Here is a 24746-nt window from a genome sequence, read left to right on the forward strand (position 1 = left end):
CGACTGAGGAAATGGGTGGGCCTTCCAAACGGTGGAACCTGCACTTAAGTCCCGCCGGTGACGCGGGACCTGCCACGGGACGCGGGTGCTCTGGCCCCCAGACCCAGTTTTCCAGTTTCCTGCTGCCGGCCGTCCCGTTGCTCTTTTTCCATTTTCCATTTTATGTTTTGCGGAGAAGCTCGTCTAGCTGTTGTCTAGCCGGGAGAGGGACACAGGTCCGGGAGGCATAGGGGAAGCACACAGCTGGTGGGTGGTGTTCACTGTCTGCCGGGTGGGCCCTTTCCAGGGCTTTCTCTGAGGGCGGCCCGGCACACGAACCCACAGACCCCCCCCCCCCCCGGTCCTTCCCACGAGCCCAGAGAAGCAGATGAGACACGTGTGGACCCTGGGGGCTAATACAGTAGCTCAGCAACAGGCCCCTGGGGAGACCCCTGAGGGCCGGAGCTGCTTGGTTGGACAGAAGCTAGAGCAGTGTTCCCAGTCCGCCCAGGCCCCCCGGTGAGGTGGACAATGCTGGGCTGGCGGAGCAGTTCCCCTCTGCCCCCCCGAACCCCGCCCCCCGCATCCCAGGGCTGGGGGTTGCCCCAGGGAGAGCCTCCTGCAGGGTGACTTCCCCGTGAGGAGTCAGCCGGGAGGGGGAGCTGCCCAGATGGGCTCCTAGCCGCCCAGCTCAACCGCCAGCTGACAGGTCCCCCGCTGCGCCCCGAGAAGCAGAGGTCGACCCTGAGGGGCGCGGCCAGCGCGGGACAGAGCTGTGGAACGGCCCCAAGCAAGTTGTGTGCACGTGACGGGGCTGAAGGAAGGAAGACGCTGGAAGCAGGAGGCAGGACTGCGAAGCGGGAATCTAAGGAAGAGCCCGGTGGGGGCAGAGGTAGAAAAACGATGATGTTTGGAAGGAGGAACACGGCAGGTGGGATCCGTGGCAGGAGAGGGGAACGCAGCCCGCATCAGCTGGAAGGGCGGCCGCGGGAGGGGACAGAGAGGGCAGGCGACACAGAGAGAAACGGGCGCTCCCGTGTGCAGGGAGAGGTCGGCAGAGGTGCCGCTTCCTGAGGGTGACACGGACACGTTCTCCAAACGTGGAAAGAAGCGGAAGCTCAGGCCAGGAGGACACGCGGGCTCCGCACCGTCACCCACCCCCCTGCGGGCGCAACTCTCTCAATGTGGCTTTTTATTCACGAGGCCGGTCCTGAGTTTCTCTCCGAAACTGTCGGTGCTGTTTGGCGGTCGCCAGGAGAGGAGGAAGGGCCACTTAACGTGATTCTGTTCATCATCCAGGAAATAATTAACTGAGCTCCGCTGTGTCCTGAAAACCCGCACTAAGCGCCATAGGAGACGCGAAGTTGTCCTCCCAGATTTACAGTCTGGCCGAGGACACAAGCTGCCGAGGGCGCCTGAGTGTCGCGGACAAGCGTGGCCAGGGCTCTCGTGTGCCCAGGGGACAGAGAATCTCTGAGGGCCAAGGGACGAGGGAAAGCGTCCTGGGGGAGACGCAGCCCGATGGGGGTCCCCACAGGGGGCCGGGTTTGAAGAGGAGCAGAAGGGCGTCGCAGACAGGCGGCTTACAGCCCCGCCGGCTCCAGGGGTGACGCGCGTCTCTGAGAAGAGCAGGTCATCGGCCTAGGAAGCTGAAGAGGTGTAGGTGAGGTCAGGGGTGGACCGGCGTCGGACGTGGGTTGCTTTGAATGCCGAGCCCCTGACCTTGACGCGGAGGACTGACGGGGAGAGGCCGCGGGGTGTTTGCGTGGGAACGTGACTTGATAAGAGCGCCGAGGCAGCTACTCTCCCAGCCCGATCCGGTCCCCGTCCGATCCCTCCCCGTTCGCTCCAAGTCGAAAGCGGGAAGGCGGAGGTCTGCGGGCAGTAGCCCCCACACGTGCGCCTGGACTCTCCCGGGGGCGGGCCTCGTTTCCCCTCTCTGTCCCGCCTCTCCCCCCAGGGTCTCCTGCCCTTGCTGCCTCTGCGCGCTGATCCTGAATGACGCCGGGAGCCAGGTGTGCCCAGGCCTCCGCCCGCCCTGGGCCGGGGCTGTTTGCTGGGCCTGGCACGGGGCATTTGTGCGGGTTTTCGGGTGGGCGAGTGGAGATGCATGCAGGGAGGGAGGAAGGAAAAGAAGGCAAGAAGGGCCTGAGCGGGAATCCTTGGCCCCCACACCTGTCCATGTCGCCGCCCCCACAGCAGGCGGATGTCCTCGCCCGTGTCCCCGACGTGCTCCCTTCCATCCTGGTCGGGGAGGACTTGGCGCCCCTCACTCACAGCTGGGTGCCGTCGAGCCCGCCCTCTGATCGGGGAGCGGGCTTCACTCCGCCGCGACAGGACGCGTTGTCTCGGGAGCTGCCTGAAATCCTGTCGGGAGTGAGGATGTAACTAAAGCTTGCAAAAGTAAGCGTCTGGTGGGAAACACAGTGAGAAGCAGCTCCAACTAACGTGGTTCCCGTCAGGGGGGCTTCGGAATCAGCGCGCCAGAGTTGCAGGCGGTGGTCATCAGAAGGGTGCGTCTGGAACAGTCGGGCACTGCCGGCGGGTCTGTCTTCGCGGTAAGCCACTCTGTACCTAACGCATGAATCAGATTGTGGCTGCGTGGTCCTCAGCCTGTGACGGTGACAGACCACGATCCTTGGAAGACTCGTCGGGTGAAATGTGTGCTCGTTTGTAACGACCGGTCAGAAACCACCAGCTTGTCTTAAATGGAGGAAGGAAAACAGCCTGGTAGGTAGTGCTCATTTGTATTTCCAGGGTTGAGGTTTGGTTTTTCATTTGCAAAGTCAGTATTTTCCAACTTAAAGTAGGGTGTACATTCCTTGCAGAAAACTTACAAAAAGTAAAAAGAAGGGCGCCTGACTGGCTCAGCTCATGCCGTCGCGGTCCGTGGGATCCGGCCCTGCGTCGGGCTCTGCGCTCACAGCACAGAGGCTTCTTGGGATTGTCTCCCCCGCCCTGCCCCCCACCCTCTGCCTCCCCTGCTCACGCAGGCGCGTGTGTGCTCACTCACTCTCTCTCAAAAGAAGTAAACACGTTTCTAAAAAATGCAAAAAGAAGAGAATGATCATTCAAGATTTCACCAACTTTGACACACTCAGTGTTACCTGTTTGCTGTATTGCCTGTTAGTCTCTACTTCTATGCATGTACATTTCTGCACGGATGTAATGAGGCTAAAATTTGCAGTTTCTGCTACTTAATCTTTAGCATTATAATAAATTTATCCTAGACCATTAGAAACTGTTAGTAAACACCATTTGTCATGACTGCATAAGATTTCACTTTATTTACGTTCCCTGTTTTATTTAACCAAAGCCTAGGGCTTTGGGATTTAGGATGCTAGTCAGCAAAGGTAGGAGAGCTCACAGTAACCCAAGGATAGGGGTCTGCCACGCTTTTCTGCAAAGGGCCAGATAGTGAATAGTTGAGGCCTTGGGTGCCCGAGACCCCAGCTCTGCTGGTAGTGTGGGCGAGCCGTACGGACGTGGACAGATGAGAGGAGCTGTGTTCCCGGAAAACTGTTTTGTGAAAACAGCTACTGGGCCCTACTTAGCCAGCTCGTGCTTTTGAAAATGGAACCAGAATCTTAGTGTGCGTGAGACCACTGTCCTCATCTACTGGTCAGGAAATACCCTCCCTCCCTCCTTCCTTCTTGTGTGAGTAGGACGATGGTTTTTAGCAGCACTCACTCGTTATGTAAGGCACAAGTGGAGAAGAATACCGTGTGCTTTATGAACGTACCACAGCCTTGCTTTGTACGTGCGAAACGTGTGTGTGGTCGTATTTGGTGGCAAGTGTATTTGTGAATCTTATTTGATGATGAAGTCGTTGGGAAACCTGGTTTTTGGATTTTCTTTTCGTGTTTTGCTTCAGTATTTCTTATTTTCAGAAATTGATAATGTCAGTAATTCTGAAACGAGCCAGTACATCATTCCCTATATAAGTGATCACCTTACTCAGCATGTATATCAACGTAGTACAAGAGTCTAAAATACAGGTTTTCTTTTGGCTTTTTCTGCATCTTTGGTGGCAGAATTCCATTTTAAATTTATTGTGGCTATATTTGTGTACTACTGAAAATTATAACCCAGTGGCACTTAATTTGCTATAAACTAGATGGATGCCTTTTGCATTGTGCAGCATGTAATCGTATCGTTTATTAAAGAAAATGATAGACGTTATTTTGGTTTGAATAGAGGTCAAGGAACGTGTTTCTCTCCTTTCAATTAAATTGAGGAATTTCAGGGAGTTTAAATGTTAATGACACCGGATTAATGTGTATTCCTCCGCATGGCAAGACTTGCCCTCCTGTGTTTACCCAGCGAGGGAGGCAGAGGAGACAGGCAGGCCCCAGGCAGGCGGGCGGAGCTCAGCACGCGGCAGTTTGCGGTGGCCCACGCTAGCTGCGGTGGTCACGCTAGCTGCTCTCGCCACCGTGATGGTGACGTTCCAGCCAAACGTAAGAAAGAGTCGGACAAGTCGTGATGACTCAGCAGAGGAGAGAGGGCTGACACCTCAGCCCCAGGATGGAGAAAAGCCAAAGACAAGTCAGCTGACTCACGGAGCAGAATTTCGGGACGCAGGGAGGCCCAGGCACAAGGCCCCCGTTGTGTGTCCGGCCGGGCTGAGCAGAGGGCAGTGCCTGTCCCATCGCAGACCCTGCCTGTGACGTTTGCTTTGTATCTTTCTTAAAGACTCGGCCAAGACTCAGTCAGAGTTACCTTTACAGACAGAAATCCTTGCTGGTTTTTGATGAGGGGGTTAACGGTTCTCTCTAGAATTTTCTAAAATACAGCTTCTTTGCTGGAGAACAAACTTCCTGCCTGAGCATTCAGTGCTTGTGTGTTATCAGGTCTTTAGTTCCTTTTAAAAAACTGGATACGATGGCTCTGCCTTACTTCTCATGTCTGAAGGCGGAGACAGTCAGAGCCCCTCCCAGAGGGTGAGGCCACGGAGACACATCAGGGAGTAAAACACCTCGCTCTGTGTGTTGGGCCTTAGTAGTAGGTAAGTTTAGTTGAAATGGTTTTCTTCTCGGGAGGCCTTCACAGTACGGCCTCAGCCACACTCTGGTCCTGCTGCATAAGCCCCACGGGAGCTTCCAGAAACTGTCAGGTCACGTGATTGGTCCCGTGCCCACCTCCAGACTGGACCACGTATTCTCACCGTTGCGGTCTGGTGCCGTGCTCCTGAATGTGAGTGCCATAATGCGTTGTCACAGAGCTCCACACGCAGAAACCTGGCGAATGCTGCTAGGAGAGACGGCGGAATGGGAGGGAACGGCAGGGCTGCTGACCCCCGGCCCCTCTGACCCCTCCCTGGCTCCGACCCTAGACCTAGTCCTTGGGCTGCCACGGGGGCCAACACTGATGGGTCCCGTGGGGAGTCCATTCAGCAACGAGCCAGAAACGTGGGGACCCTTAGGGACAGCAGAGACCACTGGGAGAGGAGACAGGAGGCCGGGTGGACACGGCGGGGTAGGTGAGGACGGGAGGGCACAGGCGAGGGCAGTCTGAGGGCAGGCGTTCCAGCCGTGCGGTGGCTCCTCCCCACACCGTCCCTCATGGGCACAGAAGGAGGGAGGGAGGGAAGGACAGGTGACCAGCTGTCCTCTGGGGAGTAGCCTGCACCTGTAGAAGGCAGAGGAAGAATTCAGAGCGAAGGTGACACCGGGAACGTGAGGAGGAAGCAGGCGGTTAGGGACACAGCTCAGGCGGAGATATGGGGCGTGCAGAGTGTAACCGATGGGCTAAAGAAGGTAGCAGGTGTGCTGACCAGCAGCACGGCGGGCGCGGCGGAGGACAGCGAGGGCTGGGCCCACCCCAGACACAGAGGAAGAGGGAGAGCCCAGAAGGTCAGAGTGCAAGTTGGAAATCGAAGATGGCTACGGTATCAGTCATGGAAACCGCACGTGCGATTGGTCTGACATGGGAGACAGAACCACCAGAATAATGAAAATGGAAGGTGTCATTTTCACACAAGGAGAGACCATTTCTTCCCTCTAAAGGAAGGTAGAAGAAAGAGAAAAGAAAAGCACGGTGAACAGAAAGTGTGAAATAAAGCGGCCACAGTAAGTCTTGCGCTAAAAGCAGTGCTCTGAGTGAGCTGTGTCTCTCAAAGGATAGCGGTTCTGTGCCCCGTAAAGTTCCCCGTGACACGGGAAAGCAGCCCCTCGTCCACAGGACATGTGTTTAAAACACAACATCTGAAAGGCTGAAAATCACAGGATGAAAGGAGAAGTACGAGCCTAGCAAAAGCTGAAGTGACAGCTTTAGTAAGTCAGGGCAGAGCCTGAGATGAGACGCGTCAAAAGGGACAAAGAGCAGTGTTTTATGGCGGGAAAGCGCAGGCGACGAGGAGACACGCGGATGGGACTCTGCACCCACCCGACAGTGTGGCCCCGAGCCGTGTATGACGGGGACGGAAAGAACCACGGACGGAAGCAGCAACTCAGGAATAAAGGGGCCGAGGCGCCCAGGCGTTGGAAAGTAAGCCAGATAGATAAGATTTCAGTGACAGGATTGATTAACTGGGTGTAACAAAGGCAACCGCAGGATACACCGTTTTAGCACGTGTGGGCAAGTCACAAAAACAACCGTGTGCTGGGCCACAGAGGAAGCTTTAATAACCCCGGAGAGTCCACACCATGTACACTCTGTTCTCAGACCACTGTGCAGTGCGGTTGGGGCTCAGTAATGGAAAAATAGATGGGAAAAAGTCCTGAAAGCTAAAAAATCTTACTCTTAAAACCGTTAGATTAAAGAGGATATAACGTAAAGAATATTGTGAAATACTCAAAGCTGAGTGACGGTTTAGCAGAGCCTTTCCTGCCCGTGGGATACAGCTAAAGCAGGCTCAGATGTAGTACATACAGTCAGAAAACGAAGATTAAATCTAAGGAAAAACAAACATCCCCCTTATAGAGCCGGGGGAGAGGCCACAGTCTGCAGAGAGGAGGCAGCCGGTACCTGTCATAGCGTCTCTGCGTCCCCAGCACGTCTAGTTAACGCCCCAGAATTCTACGACAGGAGGGGGCGTCTTGGGGCTCCCCCCGCCTCCATACAAAGTCGGACCAGTACTCTCATTTTCAGCTCCGGCCCCGGCGCCTGGGCCTCTCTGCGTCCCGAAATTCTGCGCCACGGGTCGGCTGACTTCTCTTTGGCCTTTCTCCATCCGGGGTTGAGGGGTCCGCCCTCTCTCCTCTGCTGAGTCGCTGCGACTTGTCCAGCTCTTCCTTATGTTTGGCTGGAACGTCACCATCGCGGTGGCCAGAGCAGCCAGCGGTACGGCACGGCACCCGGGCCACCGCAGGAACCGTCTCCGTCGGCCCTCGCAGCGGGCCCTGGGCAGGGACGGGGACGAGAGAGCCGGGCTCCAAACCCCAACGGGCGCCGCAGGCTGCCGCGTGCTCCGCCCACCTGCCTGGCGCCTGCCTGTCTCTCTCCCCTGCTGCGATTCTCTCCCCGGTGCTCGTGCCTGTCTGGCTCTTTTTCTTTCACTTCGATGGCCATGACGGAGGGAGTTGAGATCCACGTTTCAGTAAAGGTCCTCGGGCCTCACTTAACTGGGGAAGGGCTACCCCAGGCTCTTCGGCAGACACCATGCTTGGCGCAGAAACTTGAGACAGCTCCCCGTCGAGGCCGGGAGCAGGCGAGGACTCTCTCTGGCACTCCTGCAGGCCTCGGAGCCCTGGCCGCCAGGAGGACCAGATAAATAGGTAGTGGAAAAACACAAAACTGCGTAATCATCCCCGTACAGTATGGGTCATCTGTCATACTTCGTTGATTGGGGGATGCACATTTTCGCCCCCGAACGTATCTGAGACCACCCCCACCCCCCAATCGCGTGGTAAATTACACGCCCCTTTAATTTGCAGCGCCGTTTCTTCTTAGCGGTACATGGAAATGCCTACAGAAGTCCGCTTAGAGACGTGCACTGGGCCTTTCTTGTTGCACAGCTTGTGAGATAAACTAAGTGAAGGTTCAGCACTCGGGAATCGTGGGTAAAACATCAGGTAAGCTGCAAGTAGTTAGTGAACTAGTTTAGATACACCAGCAATTACTGACCTCAAAATCATAACGACGTTTGTAGATTTTAATTGGAAAAGTATACAACGTATGGTCTTTCTCTGTAAGACCAGAGAAAGAGAAGCACATTTAACCACAAGTAGAAGAAAAGAAATTTTTAAAAAGAAGAGTAATAATGAACAGAAAACACTCCAGAAACAATCTAGAATTCCTGATAAATTTGAAAAGCTCGATAAAATTGTTGAAACTCTCTTTGGATGGTCGAGAAAACCAGAAAAGAGGCACAGATTACCTACATCAGAAGTAGAAAAGGGAACATCACCACAGGCATTAAAAGGGTTATAAGGGGATCCTTTTAAGTAGGAAGGACTTTATTCCAGTAAATTCTACATCTTAAATGAAGTGGGTGAGTTCCGTGAAAGACACAAATTACTGAATCTGACACAGAAGGAAATGAAAATCTGGAGAGTTTATATGTCATAAAGAAATTGAATTACAGATAAAAGCCTCACGAAGAAAACCCCAGGCCCAGATATTATTACCGATAAATTCTTAAATGTTTAAGAAAGAAATAACACCAATTCTTCTATGAACGCTTTCAGAAAGTAGAGGAAGTGGAACGTCTCCTGTCTCGTTCCAGAGGCTAACTTGACCCCCAAGATCAGAGTCAGACAAAGACTGTACAAAGCGGGGGCTGAGGGGAGGAGGACTTACAGACCAAGATTCCTCATTAACACAGATATAAAAATCCTTAACAAAGAGGCGCCTGGGTGGCTCAGTCGGTTGGGAGTCCGACTTCAGCTCAGGTCATGATCTCGCAGTTTGTGGGTTTGAGCCCCGCGTTCGGCTCTGTGCTGACAGCTCGTGGCCTGGAGCCCGCTGCTGATTCTGTGTCTCCCTCTCTCTCTGCTCCTCCCCCACCCATGCTCTATCTCTCTCTCTTTCTCTCCAAAATAAATAAATCCTTAACAAAATATTAGCAGATGAAGTCTGTGAATGTATAGAAAGAATCCAGTAAGGTTTATCTCAGGAACACAGGGTTTGTTTGTTTATTTACCATATGCATATCACTCCATGCGATCCATTGTAAGGTACAACTTACTATAAATGTATTCATTCTCCTTTTCCAGAGTTAAAGAGAAAAACCATATGATCATCTCAATAGACGCATAAAAGCATTTGATGGAATTTGACACCCATTCATAACAAACCAGTTCAGCAAACTAGCAATGGAGGTGAACGCTCTTAAGCTTATAAAAGGCATCTCAGGAGAGCCTGTAGCTAACATTGTACTTAATGGTGAAAGGTTAAATGTTTTCCCCAGAAGGTTGCAAACAAGACAAAGATGTTCACTCTCACCACTACTGTTTATTATCGGGCTAGAAGACGTTCTAGTCGGGGCAGCGAAGCCAGAAGAATATAAAAGGGCATACAGATGGGCGAGGAAATAAAGCTGCTTACTCACAGACAACATGATTGTCTACCTAGAAACTCAGGAGTGGCCTACAAAGACGTGGCTGGAACTCATTCATTTTAGCATGGTTCTGGGCATCAGATGGATACCCCACCCCACATCAGTAGCCTTTCTGTGTACTGTTGACAAACGCTTGGAAATTGAAATTTAAAGATGATTTGCGGTGTCATCAAAGTTCTGAAATGACTTGAGGATGAAGGTAACAAACCACGTGCCAGACCCGTGCGCCTGAAGCCACGGAGCGTCACAGAGATTGACCGCAGCATAAGTGGAGGATTACACTATGCTTAGAGAATAAAACAACGAGCGTTTTAAATCTGCTCAACTTGATCTGTATATCCAGTTCAATCCCAGTTAGAATCCTATTTCTTAAAGAAATTGACAACTTGGTTTTATCATTATTTATTTTTAACAGTTCCTGTTTTGTTTCTTTTAGAGAGAGCGAGCGAGCATGAGCGGGGAGGGGAGAAGGGGGGAGTGGCAGGGGGGAAAGAGAGAGAGTGAGCGAGTCTTAACGCAGGCTCCGCGTTCAGCATGGAGCCTGACTCGGGGCTCAGTCCCACAGCCGTGGGATTATGACCTGAGCCAACAATTCAAGGGTCAGATGCTCAACCAACTGGGCCACCCGAGCACCCCGACAAGTTGATTTTAAATTCTATGTAGAATGCAAAGGGTGTAGCCAAAACAGTTTTGAAAAGGAGGCACGTTGGTTTATTTCAGGACTTCGTATCAAGCCGCAGTCATCACGACTGTGGCATTGGCTTACGGACGGCCACATAAACCAACGGAACAGACCACAGAGTGCAGAGGTAGACCCACACGTATATGATCAGTTGAGTTGGGACAAGGATACTGAGGTAGTCTGATGGGGAAAGGATGGTCTTTTTAACAAATACTACTGGAATAATTGGCTGTTCATTCAGGAAAAACAAAATCCCCAACCTTATTTTCCATTATACAAAGCAATTAACTTCTGATCTTACACAAGGTGAAACTATAAAACTTGTAGATGAAAACATAGGAGAAATTGACGATTTTCTAGACGTGACCCGAACAACACAGACCATTAAAAAAATCGATCAGTTGAAGCTCATTAAAATTAAAAACTTGTGCTGTTTGATAGACACTGTTAAGACACCTCGTTGGAAAGATTTACAATACGTTGTCTGACAGAGACCTGCATAGAGAATATAGGAAGACCTTTAAAAACTCAAGAAAACAACCCAAATTTTAAACAAATGGCCAAATGATTGGGATGGATGTTCTACAAAGAAGATACGGGAATGGCTGACGGACACAGGAAGGATGCGTGGTATGTGTTGCCAACGGGAACGCAAAACAGTACAGCCACTTCGGAGATCCGTTTGGCCGTTTCTAATAATGTTACACGTACAGCCCATCAGTTCCATGCCTACGCAGTGACCCGAGAGGAAGAAAACCTGTGTCTGCAGAAAGGCGTGCACGTGAATATTCCTAGCAGCTCCGTTGATGATACCCAGAAACTGAAAAGACCCAAATGTCCATCAGCAGCTGAGCAGATAATCAAATCGCTGTCCGTCCATGCAATATTACAAGCTATTGATAACAGACAGAATGAGTGAATCTCAGAAACCTTGTAATGGCTGGCGGATGAACAGGGGGAGTGCCCAGTTCATGATTCCGAGACATTCCCGGAAAGGCTGACCACAGCGAGATAAAGCGGGTGGGGCTCGCTGGGGCAGATTCAGGGCCGGGGTGATGGCAGGTGAGACACATCTGTCTGCTGCTTCAGACCATGATCTGAAAATGGGTGCATCTCACTGTATGCAAATTGCATCGCATTGAGTTGATTTAAGTGGTTTTAAGTGCGTAGTGTGGAGTGCAGAAATAAGAAACAGGCTTAGATTTATGCCACGGTACTCTTTGGTGAACTAAATGCAAAATAGGCATATGAACGTACGTTTACACATATGCTTAAATAAAAATATGGAAGGACGTACATTTAATAGACATGGGTGCCTGGGGGGTGTTGAGAAGGGTTGGGGGTGAAGGGGAGAAAAATAGAAGAGAAGGTACACACCAGCGACAGCACGTTCCCCGAGTCGTGGGCTCTGAACAGTTCCTCAGGACACTTCACAGGGTCACGCATGTGACCCACGCTGGCTGGACGGCCCTTTGTGAAATACCTGCATTCAAATCGTGTCTCCTTCGATCGCTCCTCAGTATCAGCTGACCACACTCAAGTACTGTCCCAAGGCTCAGTGAGATCCATCATGCTACAAGCTAAGACATAGTGTTTTCAGAGCTACTGCCTAAATATTGACCTATTTGACCAAATTTGGAAAATCGGCTTATTTCCTGGAGAGGAGTGTTTTCTGGAACGAATTCTGTTTTAAAGGGCGGTTGCCTTTTTCATTTTGGTTCATGTCGGAGCTTATTTAGCTCACGGCAATTGACTGTTGGCTCACATCCTGTCTTCTCCTCCAGTGTTTGTCTAACGAGAGAACCAGGGGATGCGTTGTCTCAGGCGGGATCCCCAGGCAGCTCTGTGAGTCCAGGAGTCTGGTGAGAGTTTGATGCGCCGGCGTGGAGCGTGGATGGAGGACGTGGCATAGCAGGCACGAACGGCGTGTTCTTTTAACAGAACAGAACGGACAGAAGATAACAAAGATTATGTGCAGTTCAGCGCACTGTGCCACAGAGTCATCAACGTGGTTCCGGGAAGTCAGCTTGGGCTGAAATGATACTTCTAAAACAGCATTTGCCCCGCCAGCCTCGCTCCCCACCCCTCCACGCCCTCCTGGTCATCCTTGGCCAGTGGGAGGAAAGTCCTTGGTCCTCTGATGTTCAGATGCCATCGTCACTATGTTCCAAATCAGTTTTCATCCCTGTTTGACATCCTACCTGCAGAGCAACTGAATTAACATCACGTTTGAGAGAACAATGACCTGTTAACTATTTATTTGCCTGTTTGTATCTTTTTTTTTTTTTTTTTTTTTTTTAAATTTTTTTTTCAACGTTTATTTATTTTGGGGACAGAGAGAGACAGAGCACGAACGGGGGAGGGGCAGAGAGAGAGGGAGACACAGCGTCGGAAACAGGCTCCAGGCTCCGGGCCATCAGCCCAGAGCCCGACGCGGGGCTCGAACTCACGGACCGCGAGATTGTGACCCGGCTGAAGTCGGACGCTTAACTGACTGCGCCACCCAGGCGCCCCTGGTATTTTCTTTTTTTTCAACGTTTATTTATTTTTGGGACAGAGAGAGACAGAGCATGAACGGGGGGAGGGGCAGAGAGAGAGGGAGACACAGAATCGGAAGCAGGCTCCAGGCTCCGAGCCATCAGCCCAGAGCCCGACGCGGGGCTCGAACTCCCGGACCGCGAGATCGTGACCCGGCTGAAGTCGGACGCTCAACCGACTGCGCCACCCAGGCGCCCCTACCTGTTTGTATCTTCTTACTAAACCTCTGGCCATTGTAATGGTGCTTTGACTTCGTATCTGGTATGTGCGGCCAAGTGTGCACATGTCTCCGTGTGTAATCGGGGATACGAAGCCGCGTCGCTTTCAAAGGTGCTGATGTGTGTGGCTGCACATTTTATAGTGGACGCTCGCGACTGAGCAGCAGTCGCTTGGTTTCCTGCAGAAGCCGTTTCTCACTCTTGTGCGTACATGGGATTCCTGGTCCCTCCTGACTAGCACCTTTTGAATTCCAGAATCATGGGACCACGTGCAACCCGTGCATGTGGGTTTACAATGGTGTGAATTAAGCCGCAGGACGTCAGCCTCTTTGGTTTTCTTGCTCCTTGTCACTTGTGCCCCTGGTGTGCATATACTTGGCATGGAACAGTTTGAACCAGAGACAGAGGGCCCGTTAAAGTGGCCGCGAGGCCAGGCATCGGGCACGGGTGTTCGGCACCGTCAGCCAGTCGTTGGAACAGCCTGACGCTTGTGTGCTCTGCGGTTGAAGTAACAGCGTCTTTGGAATGCCTGTTCGGTTCCAGGTGGCCGTAGAAGTCCTTGCATTGCACAGGTTTGGGAGACGGAGTCCCTGCCCGCCAGCCGGAGAGAGTCTGCAGGGGGACAGCTCCCTTATCCGTGCTGCTCTTGGCGCGGAGAGAAGGACCAGCGTCCCTCTGCCTGCCTCGGAGCGGGCGGCATCGTGTTGGCTGTGTGTTGTCAGTTCTGTCAGTGAGAAGGTGGCCACGGCATTCTGAGCAGACGATCCTGTCCGGGCCCCAGGCTCGAACCCGGGTTTGGCCCATTGTGAGTAGTCCAGCACGGCAAGACCCCGCAGTCTGAGGGAAGGGACGGTGACCGTGAGCCCAGAAAGAGGGCGAGGTCCACGGAGGTGAGGCTCAGGAGCGGGTCTTATTCTGCAGGCAGCATCTGTTCTGTGCCACCTGGGGTCCCATTCAGAAGACGTGCACGCGGATCCACAGTAGGGCGGCTCAGGCCCTGCCGGGAACGAGCACGGGCGTGGGCACGGGGCAGCGTCCCGGTGCGGACACAGCGCCGAGTGGCCTTGGCGGTGGCTCTGACGGCCCGCGGGGGGCTCCCGGCCAGCCCTCCGCAGCCCCGCCCACAGTCAGTACAGGGTGTGCTTTGCAGGTGTGAGTCAAGACTCTCCCGGTCCGGAGAAGACCGCGCCCTGGGCCCCGGTGGGAAGGGGGTCCTGACACAGGAGGCCTGAGCCCAGTGGGAGCAGTGGGAGGTGGGGCAGGCCTTTGACACAGACTCTTAGCTCAGTCTGGAGGAAGGAAAGGAACGGCGCACGCACGACTTACCAGATCACATGGGCCGCTGGTTGTCTGTTGTTTTCTTTCAGGCACACGAGCTGTGCGGGTGTGTTCGACGTGAGGAAGGGGCTCGGGAGAGGGAGGGCCCGAAGTGGGATGCGTTACCGCGGCTTCGCCGGGTTGGGATGATGGCAGAGAGGCTGCGAGTGGAGAAGAGGGCAGGAGCACATCCCGAGGGCAGGAAGGGAGGCAGCCGGGGACCGGGAGCCCAGAGATGCCACACGCCCGCTCAGGTATGAGAGGGCGCTCAGCTTGAGCACTTGAGAGGCCACCGTAGCTGACAGGGAGTCAGTGGTCACCTGTGCCACTTGCAGAGGGCCTGTCGGAGCCGCCGTCGACAGGAGGGGCTGCATTAACGCAAGCTGAGTGGGAAAGGGAGACCGTCGGCTGCTGTCCGTGAGGGAAGACGTGACACTGAAGGAAGGTGGTTGTGTGGTTTGTTGGCTCTTTCCATGCATTTGTGGATGGGGGGCCGGTATCCTGTCGGGGGGAGCACTCAAGCGTTCACCCGCACCCCAGATTCGGGAGCCACGCATCATCTGTCTTAGCAGGACGTGGCAGGCGGCACCAGCCCGGGACGCCAGACCCTCTGCTGAGGTGGGCACGGGGCCGGGGGGAGGGAAGCCAGTCGGTCAAGTCACACACGTCACGGCAGTGACACACAGGTAGGATAAGAACCCAGACCACCGAAACCCAGGTATTTGGGTCGCTCTGTGGGTGGTGGCCCGTCAGAGGAGAAGGACATTGTGGACGGGGGCAGAGTGTAGTGGGAGTGGTTGAGGGGCTTCTGGACTGAACTGGGCCGGGAGACACCGGCCGAGGGGGACCAGTTCAAAAGCCCGAGAACCAGGGACGGAAGACAGGGATGGGGGGCGTGGGAGAGCTAGTCGAGGAGGGAGAGGGTCCAGGGGGGATGTGGCTGCCTCGTGAGGGTTTCGGGGCACCGGAAGGAGTCCGGGGAGGTAGGCGTTCGATGTGGGTGTTGAGTCTGGGGAGGAGGATGGCAGGCGCTGGATGGAGGGGAGGCAGGCGAGCCAGACTGTAGAGTCGGGGCGTCGCGGGCGTGGGGAGGAAAGATGAGCAGAGCACAGTAGCCTGATGGGCTGGCATGGGCTCAAGCGAGGAGATTATTGTTTAAAATGAAAACTTGTGTTAGAAGTGAGACTGGGAAGTCGAGATCATCGACCCCACGTCCTGCTCCTGGAGCGTCGGCCGTGCTGAGGGCCCAGGTCCCGGGGGTTTGGGGAGCAGTCGGCACGTCACAGGAGGCCTTGAGGGGCAGGCGGCACACACGGGGGCGGGGGGAGGGGGAGCACTGCCCCGGCTGGTGCCGGGCCCAGGGATGGAGTGGCCACCCTAAGGTGCCCGTGGAAGCTTCCAGAGAAGCAGGCCGTCAAGGCCACGGGCCCCGCCTTCCCCAGCCAGAGACAGGCTGACGGAGCCACCGCTGGGCCGGCCCAACCCGGGAGGCCCTGCGTCCCCGGGGGGTGAACAGAACTGCCCTGTGGCTGAGGCCAGGAGGCCGTGCCATCAAGTACGCGCTGCCCTGCGTCTCTTAGCGTCCTCACGCCCCTCTGTCACCCCTTACCGGTGGACGTTCTGGTGCGAACCTAAGTTTTTGCCGAAATGAATTACAAGATGAAGGATTCGGGGTGACGCATCATCCCTTGTGAACGCAGCCTCTCTGGTCAGTCCCACGCACAGCGGGCACACGCGGGTGGAGGCCTGGAGCCCACAGGACGACGACGTTGCACACGCGGGCGTATTTGCGCGCTTCCCTTACGGGATGAGCGCCGACGGGCCTCAGCCGCGGCACCAAGCAGGGAAACACTCCTCACCACCTGTGCCGTTACTTTCGTTTCCACGTGCTTCCGGTCCCCCCACCCCCACAAGACAGCAGAAGAGCAGGGCGGAGGGCGGGGAGGCGGCAGCTCGTTCGCGGCAGGGGCGCCGTCGGGAGTGGGGTGTCGTCCTCGTCTGGCGCGTGAAGATAACTAGGGACGGGGGAGTTGGACCTCGGCCCGACGGGCACGGCGGCCACACGGCAGACAGGCCCAGGCGCTCTGTCCGAGGCTGTTCTTTATTCCCGTCTCCTGCCGCGATGAACCCTGCAGCGGCCTCAGAAATGCAGGGCCTGAAAGCATTTCTTGGTAGCGCCTTCTTGGTAGGACACCCCCGTCCCGGGCGTGGGCGCGGAGGGGGGGCCGGACAGGTGGCCTGCGTGCTGCCGCCCGAACCCCAGGGCGTGTGAGAGACGCGGCCCGCGGGGGTTCCGCCCACACCGAGACCGGAAGGTGTTTCTGGGCCTGCGGCGGCGGCCGGGTCGCGCACGGTGACTGTGGGGCGTGGGGTCCAGCGTGTGGGCTGGTCGTGGAGGCAGCATTTTCTGCGCATGCGGGAGGAACAGTCATTGCAAATGTCTCTCCTTTTTATGGGCCAGTTTTTCTTGTTCTTTCTCAAGAACAGGAGCTCCCTGGCCGGTTGTTGAGCGCGAAGCCTGTTGGAAAGGGCCTCCCGTTATTGTGATTTATGCCGGTGCTTTGCTGGAGGCCTGCGCCGGGGGGCACTTTGTGCACCGAGGACGTCGTTGGAAGTCAGGCCCGGCTCGGCCACCCTTCCCCCCGGGGGCTCTGAGCAGACAGGACGGATGTGCCGCCCATCGGGGACACGTGGTCAACGTGGGGCTGCCCGTAACTTGTTCTTCCTGGAAGACAGACGCGCGGCAGCCTGTTGCCTGTCCTGAGCTGTCGTTCACTGGTCCCGCCTTCAGACGGTTTGGCCTGGCCGGGCCCCTCCACGCAGCTGTGGCGGGAGGCAAAGAGGCCAGCACTGTGTGGGGACACAGGACTTCCCGGGGGGGTCTGCCTGTCCGCCCACCGGAGCGCTGAGGTCACGCTCATTGGAAACACCGCGGGTTTTAGAAGGGCTTTGATCCTGTTGCTGGAGATGGAGGACACAGGATACCCTGAAGAACCACGCGCTCCGGGACCCTGAAAGCCCTCTGGTCCCGTCCCCTCCTGTTGGCCAGCCCCGTGTCCCTGAGTCTCTGTGTTCCGAAACACCAGCGTGTGGTGGCTGTGTTCTCCGTCCCTCGTTGCGGAGTGACAAGCACGCCTGTGGCCAGTGCTCTGTGCCGTAAGTGTGAGCTCTAGGATACTGACTGTGGAACGGTTTCCAACCACAGGTGCTTTCCCATATGGCTTCACCTCGGCTCGTGCTAAAGGCCCGGGGGCCAGGAGAGCCGACACTGCCTGAACATGGCCGTGCCGTGGTCGGGGAACCAGACGCGCGGCCTGTGGCTGCCCAGGCTGACCGCTTCGGTTGCAGCGGAGCAGACGGAAACACAGATCTTCAGACCCCAGCCCGGGGGTCCAGCCGCTGCCCCGCACCGCCTGCTTTATGCCAGACGGTGTCATTTTGACCCACACTGTTCTGTAGTCTCGTGGGAACCAGCTTTCTGCCACGGGTGTTGCAGACTGCCCAGTACCTGGCAGAACGGCGTGTAGCCCGTGGGAAGCTGTGTGGCACGTGTTTGGTTGCAGGGGACATACGGCGCCCCAGAGAAGTCAACAGGGGCCCAGACGTCATGTCCCCAGGGCATCTAGAAGCCCCCTCCCCCCTCGACCCCCCCACCATGAGAAGCTCAAGGGCTCGTAGGTTGTGTCCTTTCAGATTCGCTCTCCTTGACCAGACCCTCTGGTGCGCTGTCCCTCTCTGTGGCGGTCACTCTGTGGCCGTCCTCACACTGGCTCACGGACCCAGCGTCCACCTGTCTGTCGCTGTCTCGCCACCTGCGCCCCTGTGGTGCCCATGTGCCAGCGGCATGCCTGTGCCCCGCCCTCCCTGGAACCCGTGCCCCACCACCCGCCACGCCCAGGCATGGTGACACCCCGCCACGGGCGCCGGTCCCAAACTGGGAGGTGTCCTCGGCAGAGGAGGAGACGAGATCGCCTGTGTGCAAACCTTCTATGTCCGTTTTCAGCCATTTTCCTCTGTCGGGCTGTAGACTCTTTCTTGTTTTGAGTCCTTTCCGCTTGTTCTCAGTCTCCTGTTTTCTTTACCTCAATTAGGGCCCCTGGCGTTGTCTCCTTCTTCTCTGCCTCTCCAGGGGGAGCTGCAAATGTGGAGAGCAGCTCACGTGCAGCCACAACAGCACAGAACACGTTCGCTCTCAACCCGAGAGAGAATGTCAGCCTCGGCGCTGACCGGTCGCGAGGGCGGGATCTCCGGGTTCGGAGGTGAAATCGGCACATTCCCCCTGTGTTGGCCCTTCGGACCGCAGGGCCCGGAGATGCCAGTCGTCGTGGGGGCTCCGGTGGGCCTTGGTCGTCCTGGGCCCCCTCGCGGGCAGTGTCGTAACGTGCGCAGCGGAGGGAGGGGCGACGACAGTCACCCGGAATTCCGCCCGGCTGATCTGCTCACTGTTCCTTCCCACTCCCCGTCCACACGGGCACATAATCGTGCTTAACCAGAGTTACGTGTTTTGTATTTTATTTTTTAAGTTGAAGGTTATCATTCTATAGTGTTAGCCAGTATTTTATTCTCGAATTTAATATTCCATCTCATTTATAGACATACCATTTAAAGCATTTCCCTATAGTCGTAAAATTCAAGTATCTGCAGGTGTCTTTGCCCCCTGTTTGTCCTCACAGGGCGTCACTGAGCTCTCGCCTCGCTTGGACACGCTCTCAGAACACATTTCCGGGAACGGGGTCAGTAGGTCGAAGCGTGTAGCTTGGGATGCCAGTGGCCAAACTTCTGTACCAATAGGCCGCCCCAAATCTCATCTACCCGGAAGTGCCCTTTCAGCGCAGTCTTCTGTGATTTCCAGAGAGAACACGATCCTTGCTTTGCACAGATACTCTCGTCACGTGGTAACTATGTTTAATTCTTGATGGGCTGCCAGACTCTTCCACGGCAGCTGAGCCGTTTCACACCCTTAGCACAAATCCTGTTTGCCTGCAGCCTTGAGGTCTCTTTTATTACCTATCTACTCACATCTTTTGCTTGTTTTTTAATCGTGTTGTCTTTTTTCTTGTTGGGTCGTAGGAGGTCCTTCTTTATTCTAGATCCTAGACCCGTATCAGACGTATGTAGGATTTGCAAATATTTTCTCCCCGTCTGTGGGTGATCTTTCTACTTGTTGAAAGTGTCCCTTGACACAGGAAAGTTCTCCACCTCACCTGCTTTTCTTCTCTCGTTGCTTATATTTTTGATGGCATGTTCCAGAGTCATGAAGGTTTATACGCCTGTGTTTCCTTCTAAGAGTTTTATAGTTTTATCATTTTTGCTTGTACATTTAGGTCTTTGATTGATCTCGAGTAGGTTTTTATAGACGGGTTGGTGATGCCTTGAAGAAGCGTGCCTTGGACCCTGAGCCTGTTTTGTGCATCGAGAGCAGCCTCACAGGATAGCAGGTGCGTCACCGAAACGGCTTGGGAACCGTGTAAAGAAAAGTTACCTTCTGCAGGCTGAAGATCTCTTTGTTTTGCGTGGTTCTGCGGAGGGCATCCCTTGATAGACCGTGGGTTAGCTTATTCTGTAGGAACGTAAAACGTTAATTCATTATGCAGCTTACCACGCTGGGAAAGGACAGAGCCTGATGCCATTCGTACCTCCTCCGTCAGTGTTTGCAGTGTCAGTACGATGGTTATATAACAACTCTGGAAAATATTTCTTCTCGTCTGGATTAATCAAATTGCCACCGTGCTTTCAAAACCACACAGAATCACACTTTTTCTGTGTCACAGGATGTCAGGGCCAGCCACTTCTCTGAGGTTTATACCGCTAGTAGCTATTGGGGTCTTGTTTTTTACTGGCAGGTGAAAATTGGTGTCAGGAAACCAGCCTTCTTTAGGTGACGGGAAGGTTCTTCCTGGGCAAACCGCGTGATGTAGACGTGTGGAGGAGGAGGGTCACGGGTCCCCGTGCGCCTGCCGCCTCCTGGGGGTCATGACCCGCCCGGCTCGCCAGAAAGTAGCAGTTAGAAAAATGGAGACGATGCCACCTTTTTAACGCTTCCTTTTCTCCATTTTAGTGTTACTGTGGGTTTTTTTCTTTGTCCATCACATCCTTCCACGTACTGCAAAGGATAGAAAGAACGTTCCTTCAGGATTCGGACTTGAGGGGAGGAGAATGCGCACTCAGACCTGCAGGGTGTGCAGCTCGTGAGGCGGGTGGACGAGCTTCTCTTCCCCATCTTGGGGACGAGCCAGACGGTGGTGAGCCAGCCTTGGATGGGCTGCTGTTTATGGCTTGGGCCACGTTCTCGTCCCTCAGCATGGAAGTAAGCTTTCCGCTCTGTCCCCGTCGTCTCCGGAGAAGCAGGGCCATGGGTTTATGCGGGGACACGTTGCATCCCCACGGCCACCGCCAGCCCTGCACGGATCATGGCCTGAGTGACCGACCACACAGGACCAGGCAAAGCACTTGGAGTTTTGTGTGTGTGTGTGTGTGTGTGTGTGTGTGTGTGTGTGTGTGTGTGTCACAGTGGACTGGCTTTCCATTTGTGGATGTAAATTTCTTCCTATAAAAATGCCAAAATTACACACAAACAATTACACTAGATACGGGACACTGTTATGTCCTGGGGTCGTCTGGGGTCTTGTTCTCGCGGCCACGGGCACGGGCACAGGCACGGGCACTCTTGTGTCCTGTGGTGAGCAGACGTGCACTCGGCTTCCTGGTGGCGCAGAAGGGAGACTCCGGGCCGACGAGGACTCGTCGGAGGGGCAGCACCTGTGTTTACTCGTTCTTCGGTGCTCGCGTGTGCGTGGTTGGTAGAGGGGGGTGCAGTCGTGACGTAACCGGGATCTTGCGGTGTGAACAGGGAAGTTGGAAATTCTGTGGGCTCAGAGGCTGCCCCTTGCTGACCGTGGGGTCCGTCTGCTCCTGGAGCCAGCAGGGCAGGGTCAGAGAGAATCGCCACGGAGGGTGATGTCAGGGGCCGCTGACCTGATAATATCCAAAGCATGGACGAGGAGCACGGCAGATGAGATCGGCAAGTATGGCAACGCGACCACCCTCGGCGTGGTCTCCAAGCCCCCTGCCCGCTTAAGGAGCCCCAGGGCTTGAGGACAGAACGTGTACCGTGCATGTTAAGGAACACGGCAGACGCCGCAGATCGACGTGAACTCACCCGGTCGCCACCAGCACGCCGGCAAGGAGCCCAGTCTCCCGGTCGCGCTCTTCCCGCCCCGGCCCTCGGGGACCGCTTCCTGGTGGCTGCGCTGGCCGCGAGCAGGGAGAAGCGGGTGGGGCGTCTGGACTTCATTTCCCCGGCTCCGCCTGCTGTCTGTGCAGTTCTCGTCCGCTGTGGAAAAGTCGCTGTGTCTCGTGTCTCGTGTCTCGTGTCTGGCTGATCCGCTCCCCCCCCCCCCCCCCAAATCCCCGGCGATGTTACCGTCACGTCCATCTGCTTCTATTAAGTTAATAGGCACAGACTCACGGTTCATAAAGCAGCTGAGATATCCGGTACTTACCGGTCCACTTAATTGATAAATGTTTCACTTGCAAGAAATTAAAGTCATGTTGCTGCTATTAACGTTTGGAGACATACCCTGGGCGTTCTGGCTTCCCGAAGCGTAACTGGAGGTGTGAGTGGAGGGAAAGCACGCAGGGAGAGCTTGGTGTCGGGGGCCGCGGGGCTCGGCAGTGGGTTCGCCGTGAACACCAGGCGTGAAAACCACTGAGACTTCAGTCCCGAGGAAGGCGAGTGGACGAGGGTGTGCGGCCCAGCGCACAGCTGTCGGCCAGGCGGCACGTCAGCCGTGGTCCAGGCCACAAGGAGACTCGGATGGAGAGTCCTGCAAGGCTCCTGGCAAAGACGAACGGGTTGAGCGCACTTTCCGTGTCTCTCCTGGTCACGCTGCCTCGGGTCTGGGGGCTCCTGGCCCCTGGGCCTCCCTCGTGCAGCGGGGGGGTCCTTGCTCATAAGCTGCCACCCTCCCTCTTTCCTCATTTCCCCTGCTTTCCCGGGTCGGGTCTGGGGTGACACACTGGACACGTTCTATGATTGCCAAGAGAAATCGGCGGGTGCTCTTTCTGAGTTTGGGTCTGATCACCTAGGCCCCACGTGGGCACACGTGGCATGTGGGTCCAGAGGAGGGCACTGCAATCGGCGGGCGGGCTGGCTGGCTGGGTAGCTTCAGGACCTCCCGAACCTCAGCCTTCTCCCCCCGCGAGATAGGATGATAACAGCAGGCGTGTAAATAGGCCGCAGGGGACGTGTAGGAGGTGGTGTGGCTGCAGCCCCCGGCCTCCTGTGGTCCTGGGCAGGTGCAGCGGCCAGGAGAGCACATCCCGGGTTGTCTGTGGTCGTGTCACCGCGGGTCAGCTTGCGGCTGCCACTGGGGAACCACAGCCGCTCTCCACGTGGAGTCGCGTCCCCACACCGCGCACCCCTCTCCGGGAGTCAACCTGGTGCTACTGGAACGTAGTCAGGTTTTTTAAATAGGAAGGACTACGCAGGTTTAATCACTTAATTTTTACCTAAATTTAACTTCATGCGTCCGCCCCAAGGCCACCTTTTATCCTAGACAAAGATGGACGGAGGCCCGGCTGCCACATGTGAGAGAGGGAGGACTTACTCAAAGGAGACTCCTACTCGTGGGTGTGTGAAGAGTGAACTCAGCCCGTGCGGGCTCAGGCGGGAGGGCGACAGTGCCGGAGGAGTTTGGAAGTTCGGCCCTCCCTCCGAGACACAGAGCAGCCTGGCCTGCGGCCGATGTCTGCAGTGCGCTCCAAGCCGCCCGGGCCCGCACAGCCCAGTGGACGGGACTCCTGGCCCGACTCCCCGCCTTCTTTACAGGGACAGGAGTTTTGGCCCCAGGGAACAAGGAGAAGGTCACGTGCACGTGACCCCAGTCGGGCCTCCGTAATGCTCTGAGGGCTTCCGCTGGCCTCGGCTGCGGAAGGAGCCGAGGTCTCGCGTGTCCTGTGTTGGTCTCCAGTCCTGTTTCAGATTCCTGCCGGCCCATTTCTTCTCCCACGTGTTCTGTGGAGTAGAACCCGGCCTGGCTCGGGGCCGCCGGACGGACGCACGGCAGTCGTGGAGTCGTGCGGGGTCATCAGCTTCGGTTCCTTGTGCCAGGGACTGACTGCTCTGAAGCGGTCCGTGCGGAAGCAGCTCGCGAGCTCTGCCCGTCTCAGCACCTCAGAGGCTGCGGGGTCAGGCGGGGTCAGCTCTCCTGACGCTGTCATTTGAGTAAGTGGGAAGGCATCGGGCGCTACGCAGCACCGTCCTCCTCAAGCTCCGAGGCCGGGTGGCCGGCGCCTCCTGCCTATGGACACAGGCCACACACATCCGAGACCGAACTCCGCGATGCAGAGCACAGACCGGGGTCAAGGGCGAAGCTTCTTTTTTTTTTTTAATTTTTTTTTTCAACATTTATTTATTTTTAGGACAGAGAGAGACAGAGCATGAATGGGGGAGGCGCAGAGAGAGAGGGAGACACAGAATCGGAAGCAGGCTCCAGGCTCTGAGCCATCAGCCCAGAGCCCGACGCGGGGCTCGAACTCACAGACCGCGAGATCGTGACCTGGCTGAAGTCGGACGCTTAACCGACTGCGCCACCCAGGCGCCCCAAGGGCGAAGCTTCTTAAAAGAGCACGTCAGAGGGCCCGAGAGAAGTAAAAGCATGACCGTGGCAGACACGTAATCCGAGTGTGTGGTCCTTCCATTTGAAAGAACCCCTTAATTTTGGGGGCGCCTGGGTGGCGCAGTCGGTTAAGCGTCCGACTTCAGCCAGGTCACGATCTCGCGGTCCGTGAGTTCGAGCCCCGCGTCGGGCTCTGGGCTGATGGCTCGGAGCCTGGAGCCTGTTTCCGATTCTGTGTCTCCCTTTCTCTCTGCCCCTCCCCCGTTCATGCTCTGTCTCTCTCTGTCCCAAAAATAAATAAACGTTGAAAAAAAAAAAAAAAAAGAAAGAAAGAACCCCTTAATTTTTACCTAGATTTAACTTCATGCGTCTGCCCCAAGGCCACCTTGTGTCCTAGACAAAGACGGATGGAGTCCGGCTGCCACCTGTGAGTATAAACAGGTGTATATTTAGGGGTGAGCCTTCCCTCTCTGCCCCTGAGCACCACTTTGTCCCGGTGCTCGAGCGCCGGGGCTCCTTTGGGGTCACAGCCTCAGCCACCACCCCCTGCCCCCTTTCTCTGCACCACTGGCTGATTTAAAAAAAAAAAAAATTTTTTTTTAATGTTTATTTATTTTTGAGACGGAGAGAGAGCATGAACAGGGGAGGGTCAGAGAGAGAGGGAGACCCAGAATCCAAAGCAGGCTCCAGGCTCTGAGCTGTCAGCACAGAGCCCGATGCGGGGCTCGAACTCACGGACCGTGAGATCATGACCTGAGCCGAAGTCGGACGCTTAACCGACTGAGCCACCCAGGCGCCCCACCACTGGCTGATTTTTTTTTAAGATTTTTTTTTTTCAACGTTTATTTATTTTTGGGACAGAGAGAGACAGAGCATGAACGGGGGAGGGT

The 24746-nt window shown here is 55.4% G+C and overlaps 1 protein-coding gene across 1 annotated transcript in view; it reads left to right on the forward strand.

Moving 5' to 3' along the window:
* Positions 1-24746, forward strand: part of RPTOR (regulatory associated protein of MTOR complex 1) — a 334568-nt gene that overhangs the window by 165683 nt on the left and 144139 nt on the right.

Source organism: Lynx canadensis, chromosome E1 (genome assembly GCF_007474595.2).
Source record: "Lynx canadensis isolate LIC74 chromosome E1, mLynCan4.pri.v2, whole genome shotgun sequence".
NCBI classification, from domain to species: Eukaryota; Metazoa; Chordata; class Mammalia; order Carnivora; family Felidae; genus Lynx; species Lynx canadensis.